The sequence below is a fragment of the Zeugodacus cucurbitae genome, chromosome 2, assembly GCF_028554725.1.
Source record: "Zeugodacus cucurbitae isolate PBARC_wt_2022May chromosome 2, idZeuCucr1.2, whole genome shotgun sequence".
Classification (NCBI taxonomy): domain Eukaryota; kingdom Metazoa; phylum Arthropoda; class Insecta; order Diptera; family Tephritidae; genus Zeugodacus; species Zeugodacus cucurbitae.
The window spans coordinates 56528284-56543991 of record NC_071667.1 but is presented as its reverse complement, the minus strand read 5'-3'; the positions used below and the strand labels follow the sequence as shown (position 1 = coordinate 56543991).

The 15708-nt window shown below is 33.3% G+C and overlaps 1 long non-coding RNA gene across 2 annotated transcripts in view; it reads left to right on the top strand.

Annotated features, from left to right (window-relative positions):
- The first annotated feature begins 74 nt into the window (after positions 1-74).
- LOC114803656 (uncharacterized) overlaps positions 75-15708 on the top strand; it is an 84616-nt gene continuing 68982 nt past the window's right edge. For both annotated transcript variants that reach the window (XR_008470649.1, XR_008470648.1), the window contains exons 1-2: positions 75-723; positions 783-951. This is a non-coding gene — a long non-coding RNA (uncharacterized LOC114803656). The remainder of the gene's footprint in view (positions 724-782; positions 952-15708) is intronic.

Below are 15708 nucleotides of genomic sequence, written 5' to 3'. Positions count from 1 at the left end.
AAGGAGTGCAAGGTTTGTAATAAAATATTAATAAATTAAAATTAAATATATTAAATAAATATTCAATATAAATAAATTATATTGACAGGTTAATGCACCAAATGAAAGAATAAACTCATACATATTCATGTCGATAAAACTGTCAACAGTTTTGAAATTAAAATTAAATGATTTTCGATTGATATACGATCTTGCCTTTAATAAATCGTGTAATGAAACATTTTTTCGATAAAAAAAAAAATTACCAATTCAATTTACTCAGTTCATCTACTCTAAAGTCATAAAAAAGCTCTTTCAACAACCAATCGAGCAATCAACAAGCTAACATTGTGAGCTATGAATTAAGCGACAATTTTTTCAAACTTTTCAATATTTTTATATTGTATAAGTATAATAAAGTAAATTTCGACAACAACAATGCTTTTAATCACGCCTACACAGACATGCACAAAAAATTAGCAATGCGCTCAGCCCACTGTGGCGTATGCAGATTTCGGAAATAAAATTTATCGTTACATTGATAAGAAATTTTAATTAAACTCCAAACAAAAAAGCAAACATCGCACATCAGTCGATGCGAACAGATTGAATGGTGAAAATCAAGGCGGTGCTTAAAAGGGATGACACAGTGCCATGTTGGTGCGGGGCGGTAAATGGCAGACACGGCGTGCAATTGAACAGCAGTCGGTGGCAGTTAACTCATATGTGGACATATGCATGTATGTGAGTAGGTGTGTGAGAAGTTGCATGCAGACCGGTCACCTTTTGAATTCTCTTAATAGGTTGGCGCTACCGTTGATGAAATTCATTGAATGAACTTCAATTTATCGAAAATTTCATATCGGGCCAGAGAAAGCGCAGACAATTACGGAGATACAAGTCAAAAGCAGTGGACGCATTGATGCAAGCACTTTGTTGCATTTAACGGTGTGTGGTGTGTGGCAGCATCAGGTGAGTTCTTTGAATTAAATAAATTGGTTTATAGCTTAACACAATTGGGCATATGCAAACGCGTATATTTGTATGTATAGATTCATCCTTATTTTTTAATGTTGGTTTTTTGAAGCTTCAAGCTCTCATTATTAGCGGCTTTGGTATCGTATTTAATAAATATTTATTTAAATTACCGTTATTTATAAGTGGAAAATGCTTTTCGCAGGACCTTCACTTCTCCATAGGCTTACCATTAGAGAATCCTTAGCACCTTTAAAATTATCTATAATTCATGCTTATATAACTCTACTGATTTCGGTTGAGTTCCACGGAGTGGTTTCCACAATATTCTATTTATTTAAATGTTCGATGATATTTGCCTAGTCAAAGTCCACCTTAACTCTGCAGTCGGATCTTTGTTTTGTTCCATGTCAATCCTCTTCCAATATTCTCATGATCCAAGCTTATTCATCGTATATTAAGGGATTAGATCAAGTTTTTTAATATTGAGTTTCCTTAGCCGGAAGAATATTTCATTGCAAACTGAATCAAAATTGCCCACTGCTTGTGGATAGGGATTCTTCATAGATTTCAAAGAAATGATGAAATTGATTCTATATGTCGAGAAATTCTATGCAGTTTCAAAAACTGTTACCATTGGGACCCGAAATGGTAGAAGAGAGATAGATATTTTCTCTTGTTTACGTTCCTCACCAGATTCATTCATCTCGACCTTATAAACAGGCTGCCTAATATTGCTATAAATCGAAATAGTAATAGCGACCGATTACAACGATCTTAACTACTCTCTATTTTTGAATGAAATGAAATTTTTGGAGAAATGTTCCCTCCGTTTATCTATTTGGTTCTTTGATCCAAAGACAATAATGTATCTTTTGAGATAGAACGCGAAATATAGTACCATTAATGTCGATCTCAGTTAATTATAATGATTGGCGATTTTATAAACATGACGACAGAGATAAAGAGACAAAGAATTTGACTAAGTTTAGTAATATCATTTTTTCTCCAGTGGTTGATACTCGACTTGATCTTATGGCAAGAAAAGTTATCAAGAGATATAATACTTTCCACAAATATCCAGTTTATCAACTTTTACACACACCTTTGCAAATTCCAAATTGGCATGCCATTTTTTTACAGAAAAAAATCTAAAAAAATTTCAAAAATAGTTTAGGTTAGCCTTCAGCGGTAAATGTCAATATACAATAGACGAAATAACAAAAGCAGACCATACAAACATTGACCCAAAGGCTACACTACACAATTTCTTGTTTCCATTTTAACGGTAAAATTGCTATTGTCTTGATGCATTCTGCTGTTGCAACAATCGACCTCAACCCATTATGCTATATATTCATTTGACCGGTTCGGCTTTCAAACCAAATACTCAAATACTCAAAAGGACAAATAATCGATATGCCAAAAAATAAAACTCAAAATAACATTTGAATGGAAAACAACAAGCATGGCACGCCGCTGATTGCAATTGCAAATGTGCGGTTCAAGGTATCGCAGTTGCAACAGTTAGTGGAACAAATGAAAAGCAAGTAAAGCATACACTAAGTTCAGGTGCAGCCGTACATTATATATTCTCACAATTTGCAAGAATCAAATGCAAGCAAATGCTTCTTAGCAAAACTTATAGAATATAGGCCATTATTATTCTTCTTAGCCTCCCGTCATCTGTAGACTTGGAAAGCTGTAGTTCGATTCCGACCATTGAGATGATAGTTGAAGCGAGATCAAGTGAAGTCTATGATATTTAACTTGGAAGTCAATGATCTCTAACGAGATCGCGGGTGTTCAATGGTACTTTGTGGGAGGATCAAACTAGGAGTCACTCGAAATCATTATAAATATCAAGCTACATATTGCACGCGGGTATACAAAATATTGTATTGATCGTCGCAAACAGCCCTGGCTACGGTGACAGGTGTGAACAATAAATTTTAATAATCACGAATAACAAAACGAGCAAATATAAAAGGAAATAACAACAACAACATGTTGCAGTTCAACGTTGCCATTCGCAATAAAAATAAGTTTTATTTAAAACTTTTGAATTTCTCGAACAGCAATCAGCGATGGACAGCGGAAAAAGAACAACATAAGCGTATTATTGTCAACAGAAAGAATTAAAGACTTCTTCTGCCACCATTCTGCATTTTCGTTGTCTCCGCTGCCATTTTATTTTTCCATTTCACATAACTTTGTAGCAACTAAACAAATTTATTTTTAGTTTTTCCAATTTAAGACATGCTATATGCATATTTATAGTTCTAGAAATGTGAAAATAGTTAAAGTCCTTAAAATTGTATTTTCTCTTATAAAAAAAAATAATTTATTTTTAATTTATGAATTTGTAGTATTTCGAAAATGTATAAAATGTAGATTTGAAAGAAGAGTTACTCATTATTATTATGGAAAAAACGTCTTTGACTAATATCCTCATACAAATATTTATATGTGCATTTTTGTTATTGATTACACTGGATCACAAATTTGAATTTGTTTTTTGTTCCACGGATGCCACTATTCAATTTGGATGTGAAATGGCTCGCTGATTTCGAAAATCGAGTAAATTTTTTTTTATGGATACGTTTTTGAGATATTTGCAATTTACCGTTATTCGACCAAAAAATAAAGGTGTCTTCATTTAATCATGTATATCTCACTGACCAGTTGAGCAATCTCACTGCAAATTATAGAAAATAAAAGTAAATGAAATTTCCTAAAAATATTGTCTCTCCATTTTTCCATAGGCCTTATAATTTCTGAGAAATTGATTAATCACTTCGTGTTTTTAAATTTTTTTATGAAAAAATTAAAAAAAAAAATAAACTTTGGCAAGAAAAAAATTTTAAAACAAAATATATTTTTTAACTTTTTGTTTATTTTATATGAAGTCCTGTTCCTTTATAAAAAAATAAGCTACCAACGAACAAAATCCATGTATAAATAGGAAAGTTGTACATGATCAAATAAAAATATCCAAGTCGCGCAAAGTTAATGTATACGTATATGCGTATTGTTTTCGAATATCATTAGAATAAACTAATAACGCTATTCGTTTAAAAAAATCAAATAATATCTTGGTAAATATATCTTGGTAAATTCATTAATATTTTTAAGGCCAACGTCAACAGCAGGTAGTATTTTCTTTTCCCTGCTCGTTAATATGAAGGAACTTTTTTGTTAAGGTAGGTTTTGCCTTTTTTTATTTTTTCGCGATCAAGCTATATATAAGGATAAATGCCCCTTAAAAGTTCATAATATCTGTAAGGCTCGCAGGGTTCCAGTTTATAATTACAATATAAAAAACCGTGAGCTATTTTTAAAAATAAAATGAGTAAACGTACGCGAGAATTTGAGTGTACCAACGATCCGGATATGTTCTGTTACATATGCGGTGAATATACTCTTGTACGGCATCGGAGGCAGTTTAGAGATTCGATCCAATCTATATATTCAAAATATTTTGGTATTGATCCTAAAAATATTGATAAACCATGGACTCCGAATATTTTGTGTTCCTTGTGTCGAATAATATTGGTTCAAAGGGAATCAGGATCAACAAAATACGTATTAAAATTATGAAACTATGCATCTTTTTATTTAATAGTAGAAATTTAATGTACCAATGATATGGCGAGAACCTACATGCCACTCAGAAGATTGTTATATTTGTATGACAAAAGTACTTGGCTTTGGAAAATAAAGAAAAGTGATTTATGCTAACGTACCTACCGTTTCATTGCCAGTTCCACATTCAGCTGAAGTTGCGTTGTCAACAGCAGTATCTTAAGGATCATCTGAATATGGGAAATCAAGTTGTAATGAATTTTTAATGGAAAACGAGACAAACGTTCTATCATAAGCGCAACTAAACGATTGGATTAGAGATTTGGAATTATCCAAGGAAAAGCTGAGCTACACGTCTTTCGTATGCAACAATTTCAATTCGTGTCACCCCATGTTAAGGTGACATATTATAGAAATCGTCACGAACCATTTGCCAAACACTATACGAAGGAAGATAATATATGCTATTGCAAAGGCATTCCGGGATTATTCAAAGAGTTTGGTCAACCATAGAATTCCGAGGATTGGCGATTGTTCATAGACAGCAATAAACTGAGCTTGAAGGCCGTATAAATGCATAATGGCAACAAAAAGCCCTCGATCCCGATCGCGCAGAAGAATCGATACCAAGGTTTCTGGGACGTCGGTATGATGGGTGACTACTGTTGGTTTCTCATAAGAGAAACCGATCCTAAACTAAATAAACGACAAAACAAAACACATAATCACTTCGACTATAATGTAAGAACATCAACTTAAGACAAAAATAACACATTGTTTTAATATATAAATAAATGAGTTTATAAAAACTAAAAAACGACATGAAAATTGACTTTTTACTTAACAGAAACAGCGCATAGCTAGATATCCCACCCCTACTTTACACACTACATACGCATATACGTATACATTGACTTTGCGCGACTTGGATATTTTTATTTGATCATGTACAACTTTCCTATTTATCCATGGATTTTGTTCGTTGGTAGCTTATTTTTTTATAAAGAAACAGGACTTCATATAAAATAAAAAAAAAATTAAAAAATATCTTTTGTTTTAAAATTTTTTTCTTGCCAAAGTTTATTTTTTTTTAATTTTTTTGTGGCACAAACCACAATCTCTTACAATATTAAATTGTTATTAATCTTTATATTATATTTATCGATTTGGCAACATCATTCCAGTAAGTCAGCAATTCATGCGCACTTCCAGGAATGCTGACACGAACATAGCATAAAAGGAAATAACTAATAAATAAGTAACAGTTAGGTATGCAAGCACCTGCTGGTATAAAACTTAGTGCATAAGCCTAATTATGTCCTTTTTTTAACTTAGCAGCGACTACGTGCGCATCGTGCAAAATATATTATTAAATTAATTCTAACCAACGCGTTTTATTTCGGGAACCACAATAATCACCACATTTTTCATAAAAAAATTTTAAAACACGAAGTGATTAATCAATTTCTCAGAAATTATAAGGCCTATGAAAAAATGGAGTAGACAATATTTTTAGGAAATTTCATTCACTTTTATTTTCTATAATTTGCAGTAAGATTGCTCAACTGGTCACTGAGATATACATGATTAAATGAAGACACCTTTATTTTTTGGTCGAATAACGGTAAATTGCAAATATCTCAAAAACGTATCCATAAAAAAAAAAATTATTCGATTTTCGAAATCAGCGAGCGATTCCACATACAAATTGGATTATTGCTGTAAACCAGTGTTATTTTCCTTGTTTAATGTAATACTTTGAATTTCGGTAAATGTGGAACAAAAGCTTGATATGGAGCTGTTACTCTGCAACGAAATTTCGTTCATACTTTTTGTTCGTTCGTTGTACCGTTACTTTAAGAATGTACTTGTGAATTGGGTATTGCATAGTAAATATTTATATGTGCAAAATCAGTTAGCTGATCTTTGCTGATAGTGTAGCGGCAAAATCTTTTGTCGTTAAAATTTGTTTGCAAAATTCTTGTGGGTGTATTAACTTAATGAATTATTAAAGAGTTGATCATATTCATTTAACATTAAGTCTAAAATACCTCGTGGTATATCAGACAAGGAACAAGGAATAATCATAGGAATGCATGGAAGCGGCTCCAAAATGCATCTAGACCAAAGCGACATCGAAAATATATATCAAAATTTCTTTAAAACTCCACTAATTATGGTATAGGGCGACGCAGCGGACGAAAAGCAACATTGATGATCGGTGTAAAAGGATGATTCGACGGCTAGTAGTTGCGGACTTGATAAGCAGCGGTCAAATAAGGATCTAGTTAAGACTGCAAATAACTAGAAATATAACTTTTCTAATTATACATAAAAATCAGTCTCTCAAACACACCTCCATGGTACCTAAACCAACGCTGAAGAAGGGTACAATAAAGCACATTTTAGGTTTGCAAAGAAATACCAATTCTGTGCCGATGAGTGATAGAATATAGTCTTTAGTGACGAAAAAAAATTAAATTTGGTCGGCCCAGATCATTGGTCGAAATGACGATCCTGCTACAAGCGATATTTTGGCAGCGGTACCTTGGTTTCATAAGGCTGCATTTTGCTGCTGTGGAAAGCTATCTACATGTTTTATATTCACTCAAATGAATGCTAGTATTTATGTAGATCTTTTGGACAGAGAGTTTATAAAATTTGCAGGCAATATTTTTGTCCTGTAACAGGACATATCAGCAGGACAAGGCTTCATTGCACACGAAGAAATCTTTACCGGCCGGAAAATTCTCTTATTACAATGGGATCGCTGGGGGATCTTCTCTGCTGCTGTTTTCCAAAACGGAAAGCAGTTTAAGACACTACGTCACCTTAAATGAGACATAAAGCAAGAATTGACCAATATTTACATAACTATTCTTCAATCATTTGTTAATTCTATGATAAAGCGGCTTAATTTAGTTTTAACATATAAGGACACTGCTAAAGACTATTAAAATAAACATATCTTTCAGTTAAACTCCAATGTATAGGATTTACTGGTACAAATAGTAAAATGCACATATAAATATTTACTATTAGCTTAAACTTAAATTCTGTTTTATAGTTAAAAAAAAAAAAAAAAATTGCAATTTGTTAATTTTTTATTTTTTATATCGTATGCATTAATAATACCAAACCTGCATAGACAGAAATATTTTGCAATTTTGTAATCTTTTAATTTTTTGTGCAAAAATTCATGCAAAACCGTATTTTGCAGTAGCCCCAACCAAGCTAACATTCGCTTTTATCTAGTCTTGTTCGGTGTGGGTTGTAACTAGGGATGGCAACGATTAATCATTTGATTAAATTAATCGATTATTTTCATTCAATTTACGATTTAATTGCATCGAAACACCTTTTCTAATTACTCGACTATTACTCGAGTAATTGCAAAATAATCGCAAACAGCATTTTGAAATTTAATACATTTTATGCTCATCTAAGTTAGCGTACAAGGGTCGAAATTGGTCGCATCAGTCATTAATGACTGGAAACGGTGTAAATATAGTTAAATTCTAATATGTCAACGTAGTTTAAACGCATTTACGTTCAGTTGTTTGAAGAGCAATGACGCCAGTAAACGCGAAGTGTGGAAATTTTTTGAATAAAATAAGCAATAACTACGTTAAATGTCAACTTTGTAGCAAAAATTTAAAATTTTCTAATAACACATCAAATATGTTGCAGTATTTAAAATTAAAGCATGCAACAGTAGCCTGCAAATTGGTGGTAAGTTGGAGCAATCGTTATTACATTTTAAATTTCTTCTAGTTGTATATAAATATATGTATACAAATTAGACTCTGAAATCTAGGAGTAAAGACAATGTTTCCCTAAGTGATGATGACACTGACACCATGATTGAAATGCCGAGTTGCAGCAGCAAAATACATTAATGAAAGCCCTTCAGCTTCGAAACACTATTGATGCTTGGGAAGAAATGAAAACCGTACGGACTTTCAAAAAAGTATTGTCATCTACTTGGTACCTCAGTACCAGCTGAGCGGCTTTTCCCAAAAGCGGGCGCAACTGCGACCGAAAAAAGCAATCGTTTGACAACAAAACGTTTATCGAAATTGCTTTTTCTTCAAACTTGGTTGAACAGAGAATAAAATTTCTTGACTTCAATGAATATAATTTCATTTATGCTAAGACAAATGAATTTTTAATACGATATTTTAATTTTATTTCCGTTTTTGTTTTTGTGTATATACCAACATAATTTGAATGTCTGAAATAAGAATATAGTCTCCTATATTTTATTGGTTTTATTTTTACGCAAAGTTGCAAAACATAAGGTCCAGACCCAATGCTGGCTGGCTTTACTTGCTTTGCTGTGAGAACTGTCAACACTGAATAGAACTATACTAGAGCATATGAAAAGAGACCAAATGGAGCTTTGCTTCAAGCGCTTGAAGTTACGAATAGATCTATGCTCTATTTGCCAGCGCTTCCTGGGCTCTTGACATTTGATATTGTAACTAGAGTTACCAGTTTGGGCGAAATGTACCAATTTCAATAATTTTTTTGATGCTACATTAACACGCAAATATTTATCACATATGCGTTTGCCAGTACAAATAGTTAAAATGTAGAATATTTAAAATATTTGATATATGTATGTAGAAATTTACAAAGAGTTTATAATAATATAACATTTAACATGAAACTATTACCAAGTTTTGATTGACTTTTAGATTTACATAAAATTAAGTGTGTGGCAACAGTGATTGTGACATTATTTTGAAAGCGTTCAAAGCGCTCATTTGGTCATACAAGCATTCAAAGTACGCAAAGTCAAAGAGGCAATTCTTTTACTTTAAGATTGCTGTACATATTTTGAAAAATTTAATACCATTGTGCTACTTAACTTCAAATATAGGCCATTTTCTCTTTTAGGATATGTCTGGGACTCTGTGATAGAGCATTATAATACAAAATTCGGCGCTGAAACCTGGTGGTGGTCTTTATGCAATTTAGTATTATTTGAAAACATTGGAATTAATCGATTAATCGATTTTTTTTACATTAATTGCAATTATTTTTTTTATATCTTGCAATTAATCATTTGATTATTTAATCGATTAAAAAAATTTTTTTGCCATCCCTAGTTGTAACATATGAAGCTATGGGATGTTGTCGTATCATACAAGAAAAGACGTCTTGACTAATCCTGTGTGTGTTGCGCCTAAATTCTGACTAAAAAGGCTTTTGATAGGTATTAATCGGCGTAGATCGCTGATAGTCTTTATTACTTTCCATTTGTCGGCTAGCATCAATCATATCTGGAGGTTTTGAAGCACTGTTATGTTGTAAATTATTTTGGGAGAGTACTCTTATTTGCTTTTACAAATTTATAGAACAACTCAAGTACCTAAGGTATTATGTTAACTGAACAGTTTGTGTTTTCCTTAAGGATTTGTTTTCTAAAGTCATAAAATATCTGTAGTGTATTTCCTCACAAAAGTGTGTATGTTTAATGCCCTATAGGGACATAACCGTATTATTATGCTGTTACCAATATTTATAGTTTTTTTCTTTTCTCAATGTTTTTCACCTTGCGTTATTGCCATTCGCAATATTAGTTTCCTATTTCATTTGACATTTCCGATTGCGAAATATCAATTTCTCTTTGAATTCATACGACAAAAGGGTTGCCCTCCAAGGTATGTGTGTGTTTAGTGTTCAGTGTTCGTACAATCGCTGGTGCCAAAGTAAATGAGTATGACCAAATGACATGCCAAGTCGACGATAATAAAGCTGAAACACTTCAAATAACTACTTCTACATTTGGACGATAAAAATTGACAGCAAAAAAAGCCATTTTCGAAGATATAAAAAATGTCTAGCGACAACACACGAAATATTGACAAAACAAGAAACTACAAGGAGACAAGGCGTAGAAGAACAAGAAGAAGAAGCGTCTATTTTTTGCCGCAAATCGCATGTCTTTCTCACATTTCACTTCATTGTCCTACAACGGCTTGTGACTGCGGAGAGCCGGGGAGATCGGAGCTGTGAGTAAAGTAAAGTCTTTCGCATTTTTGTCGATCGTTCATTTGCAGCGCATTTCCGTTTGTGCTTGCCACAGTGGCTGAGAACATTAAACTGCAATGAAACAAATAGCAATTTTGGCATCGATATCAATGAGAGTTGCAATGCAATGCCGGGTGCAGCGGGTGGGAGCGCGAGGTGCTGTCGGTTGGCAATGTCTGTGTCCTTTGACAGGTGTTTGTTGAAATTGTTTTCTGTTATTGACAATTTTCTATTTTCATACACGCTGTTGTTGTTGCTGGTGTTGCAAACTTTATTACGCAATTGCTTTGGTCCTTGTGCATAAATTGTAAGTGGTCGGGTGTAATTCATATTCGCATATGAAGTATTAAGCGCATTTCTCTAGAAATAAAGTTGACAAAGTCAAAAGTTTGAATGTTAAGATACAGTTAAAATATTGATTACAATTTAAAATTGGATGACTAAATTTTTATGGAAAAAGTGAATACAGAGAACACCTTGCTTAAAGTAGCAAGACACTTGATCCTGGACTGAACAATACAATCCTTCGTTCTAAGGTATGATCTTCGGATGTGAAACGGACGCAGTTTTATAACCAACCAATGGGTATCAACACGGAAACATTACCTATTTTGTAAAATCAAGAGAGCTGCGAAAATTACACTGAAAACCGTATAATCATGATTAATCAAATTTATACTAACGTCAAGGTAAAAGGTTGACAAATATCTCCCTTCCGCCTTTTTGTCTTTTGAATTTCGCGGCTATATATAAAGCGCTACAGAACTCGTATCTGGCAATACCATACATCTTTGAAAGGTCTTGACATAACCTAAAAAACGACGATATGCATGATTAGTTTGGATATTGCGTTCAACAGTTATAGACGTGTAAACATGGAGTTCACTAACGCCGTAATTCGCGCTATTTTAAAGTTTTCCTTCGTTAAAGGCAAATCCGCTAGAGAAACGTTCAGTGAATTTAATGGCGTTTTGGAGGATGGTACTCTATCACTTCGTACTGCCGAGGAATAGTTTCGACGATTCAGAGCTGGTGAAAACGACACCATTGATAAGCCAGTTGTCGAAAGACCTGTAACGACGAATACCGGTCAAATCATGGAAAACATCGAGTTAGACCGGCATGTGGCATATCGTGACAGAATTTGGTCAACAGAAAGGGTGTAGTGTTCCACCAGGACAACGCCAGACTACACACTTCGTTGATGACTCGTCAGAAGCTACGGGAGCTCCAAACTAATATGTACGCAATATGTATAAGCAAGAAATCTTATTAAGAAACCTTAAGATAAATGTTTGTGAAAGTCAGACAAGCTCGAAAACATTTCTGCATTCCATTTGCTACTCTTAAAATACCCACTGTTCAGCGCAAATTGAGCCTTTCTCTTAAGGAGTTATTTTAACAAGAATCGGAACCAACCTATAGCTCAAGAAGAGTTCAGGTATCGAGCGTCACATTTAAGATAGTCAAAAAGTTAGGTCGATTTCGGTTGAACTCAGATCTTGGATAAAATTAGCATTTCACTGAGAACTGGTTAGACTAGAAATGTATTCTTTTGCTGTAGGCCCTAAGGCGTAGGACCTCTAGAACTGTCAAAAGTGCTGCTTTTGAAGCTGAATGTTTAAATCTCTTCAAAAAAAGAGTAACTGTAGATTGAGCAGGCTCTGGATAGTCACTAGCACCTGCTCTGTCGCAAGATCATTCTGGCCCAAAGTGAATCGCAAGAGGTCAAGATAATTCTTTGCCCTAAACAAAGTAAATCTTTCTCAAGTTATAGGAGTTCTAACTGGCCATTGCCCCATCGTGATTCACGCGGTCAAATAAAAAAGTTTACCGGATGCTAGCTGCAGAAGCTGCTTAGAAGAAGATAAAGTATAATCCTCCCAGCATTTCCTTTTGGAATGCCCGGCCTTTGCGAGATCTAGACAAAAAAATTTGGATCTCACTTTTTTGGGCACCTTTGCGAATTAGCGGATACAGAAGTTAAAAACCTTTGAAAATTTGAGGGGGTTGAATTGTATGACATCACAAAGGACTGCTCTTGATAGTCTAAGTGGGTTCCCCTTTTTTTAAGAAACCTAACCCTAACCTAACTGTATATTAAGTATAGTAGTAGTACGGTAAATAATTCATATTTACGTGATGTAGACTAAGAGACTATCCAGTAGGGCGTCAAAAAGAAGCGTATCAGCTCTGATTCGAAATTCGTCGATCTATCTTTGGAAACCGGGATAACTTACCGATTAAACTTATCAATAAATCTTAAAAATAACTACACAGCACTAAATTAAGGAATACAAAAAATAAAATAAAATAAACTCAATCAAAACCGCTTTTTATTGATACGAATACAAACTACTTTGAAAAAGTGAAATCGTAAATAAAAAATAAACTTCAATTTGCAAGTAATTTATTCATATAATTATACTAACAATGTTTAATGATTGTATCCGAATTAAATTTATTGCAGCATATCAAATTTATTACCCAGCCAGATTAAGCAAACAAATTTGTGAATTAATTCAATGCAAATTAAGTGTAAAAGAAACAAAATTTCAAATAAATAAAATAAAATAAAGCCAATAATTTGTGAAATATAAATTGTGAAAACCCATTCATGGCTGTAGTTGCATGGACATCTATGTGAATGCAATTGTATGCGTGTTTATATTATTTATTTGACATGCTGTTGATAACGGCGCTTACCTGTTTGCAACAAAACAGATATACATTGCACGGCAGTTTGTGATATCACACTGATTTTGAAGCTGCTGTATATGGAGAGCTTTTGAGAAGATTTCGAAAGCTTTTGACGCTTTCACAAAACTTTTGACATAGTTCTTGGACTAAGAGATTGCTTCATGGAGAAGATATTTTCGAGTTCTATGTTGTCTCTACATATTCAAATAAAGAAAAGAACGAGATCATATGAAGTATAAGAATCTCGATCTGAACTGAAACCTGTAGCTTAACTAGTTTGACTTTCTCTTATAGAAAGTTGATCACAAAATATGTTTATGTTATAGTCGAGTCAGTTTTTTAATCTTTTTAATTAACACTCTTCTATTATTTTCAAAAAGACCTTTCCTTAGCATTCTATCCACAATCGAGTCAATCTGAAGCTCATTGTTGTATTCTATCGACCCCTTGAAAACAGATAACTTAGATAAATGACTTAACTTAAATGAAAATAATGTTTTCGAATATATTTAGTAAAGTGTTTAGTATATTGGACTTAGTGTGGACTTATTTAGTATTAACTTTTTTAGAAGACCTGTCTTACGTTTAAAAAAGGGAACTTTGTCGTCAAGTAAAGAAAATTTTCTGCTGAGTTTGAAGTTACAGCTAAAGTCAAGCACTCTCCTGAGCATGATTTGAAGATTGACAATGTTAGAAGTCTCTAGACTATGTATGTTCCCAGAGAACATAACCTCAAAGTTTCAACAATTAAAAATGTGTTCTGTTTCCATATCGATAGAATAAACCCAGCATGTGTATTCGTATATGTAAGAGAGAGGTTTCCCCTTTCCAATAATTTACCACAACACGGAGTGTCCCACATTTAGCTGTCCACAATATGCCATGAATCCATGGACAACTGAATGACAGTGATACAACAACAACAAGCTTCCACTCCTACAACGGCTGTCACTAAAATGTGTTCACAATGCGCGAACTCATTTCCTAATTTACATATTTATTAAAAATCTACAATTTTTAATTACACGCGCTGCGGTTGCTGTGGACTATGTACTCGTAGATGGCTCTGGGCGCGGTGCAGCCACATTTGAGCATATGCTGGTAATCAACTCATTTGCATTACATTATGTTAATAAAATTGATATTAACAATATATTACGCATAATTTGACGGCAACTAAACAGAATGATTGTCTAAATATGATTTTTGCCGAAATACACATTTGATATATTTTGAATTTTAATTCCATTTATGTATGGGAGTGTTGGGTCAAAAATTATAAAACCCATGCATAATTTACATATAAACTGGTATGATGGAGTTGGGTGCATAAATTTAATTTAAATTTTATTCTTAATAACATTAATTGCAGTTTGAAATAACCAGTGGACTAATATGTAATGACCACCGCGTATCAGTCAGGTTACACAGTAACTTTGGGTATTCACAAGTCTGGAACTATAGTTTAATACTCAAAAGGTCATCTAAATGTAAAACGGTATGTTTCAGTGTCTTTCAAATAATTCATTATCCGACTGCAGAAGTCTTCAGATCTTACTTCATAAAGTTTTACCTGCTATTTGTGGACTTCTTGGTTAATATTCGTTTTCTTCGACCGTAAAAGTACTTCTTGTAATGATCGCAGATCTCTTTATTCACCACTTCGAATCCGGAATACCAGATACTATAGACGAGTATTTCTGCACTTGAACATTATACAGTGGAACTTCCTTAACTCGAAATTATCCATAACTCGAACTCTTGAATTGGCAATAGAAGTCACATTTCATACAAATCTCCTTCGATCGAACTTTTCGACCAGGGCATAATACAAAATTTAAATCTTTACTATCGAGACAGAATTTTAAAACAGTCCCTCTATATCGTATAAATCTATATATTACAGGTTTTTGAAACATTTATGTTTTAATGAAAATATCTATAACTCAAAGTCTCTCTAACACGAAGTTTTTTTGTGGAATATGGTAGTTCGAGTTAGAGATATATTCGGACAGGATTCTTAAAACATCAAAGTTCGTCGAAAATTATTTCACAGGTGAACTCCAAATATTTTTCACTTCCAAAATCCGCATTATGAACCTCGTTTGGTTTTTGAGTCTGCAAAGCCTTTACAAACAAACAACCAACAACAATTAGCGATTATTCGTTGGCAATTTACTGTGGTTACGCCAAAATAATTTGATTATATGCATACGCCCCGTAAATGCTCTGAATTAATGCACAGTTTTATGCACCCAAACTATCACACATGCGTACAAATTTGTAGAAATGATGGACTGCAGTTACCCAATATAGTTTCGCTAATCAAATTCAGTTAATTACGCGCACAATATTGACCACAAAATAGCAAATGGATTTGTTTATTTATTGGCACGTTTTTACGAAAATCTGCATGCGGTTTCGCTTATC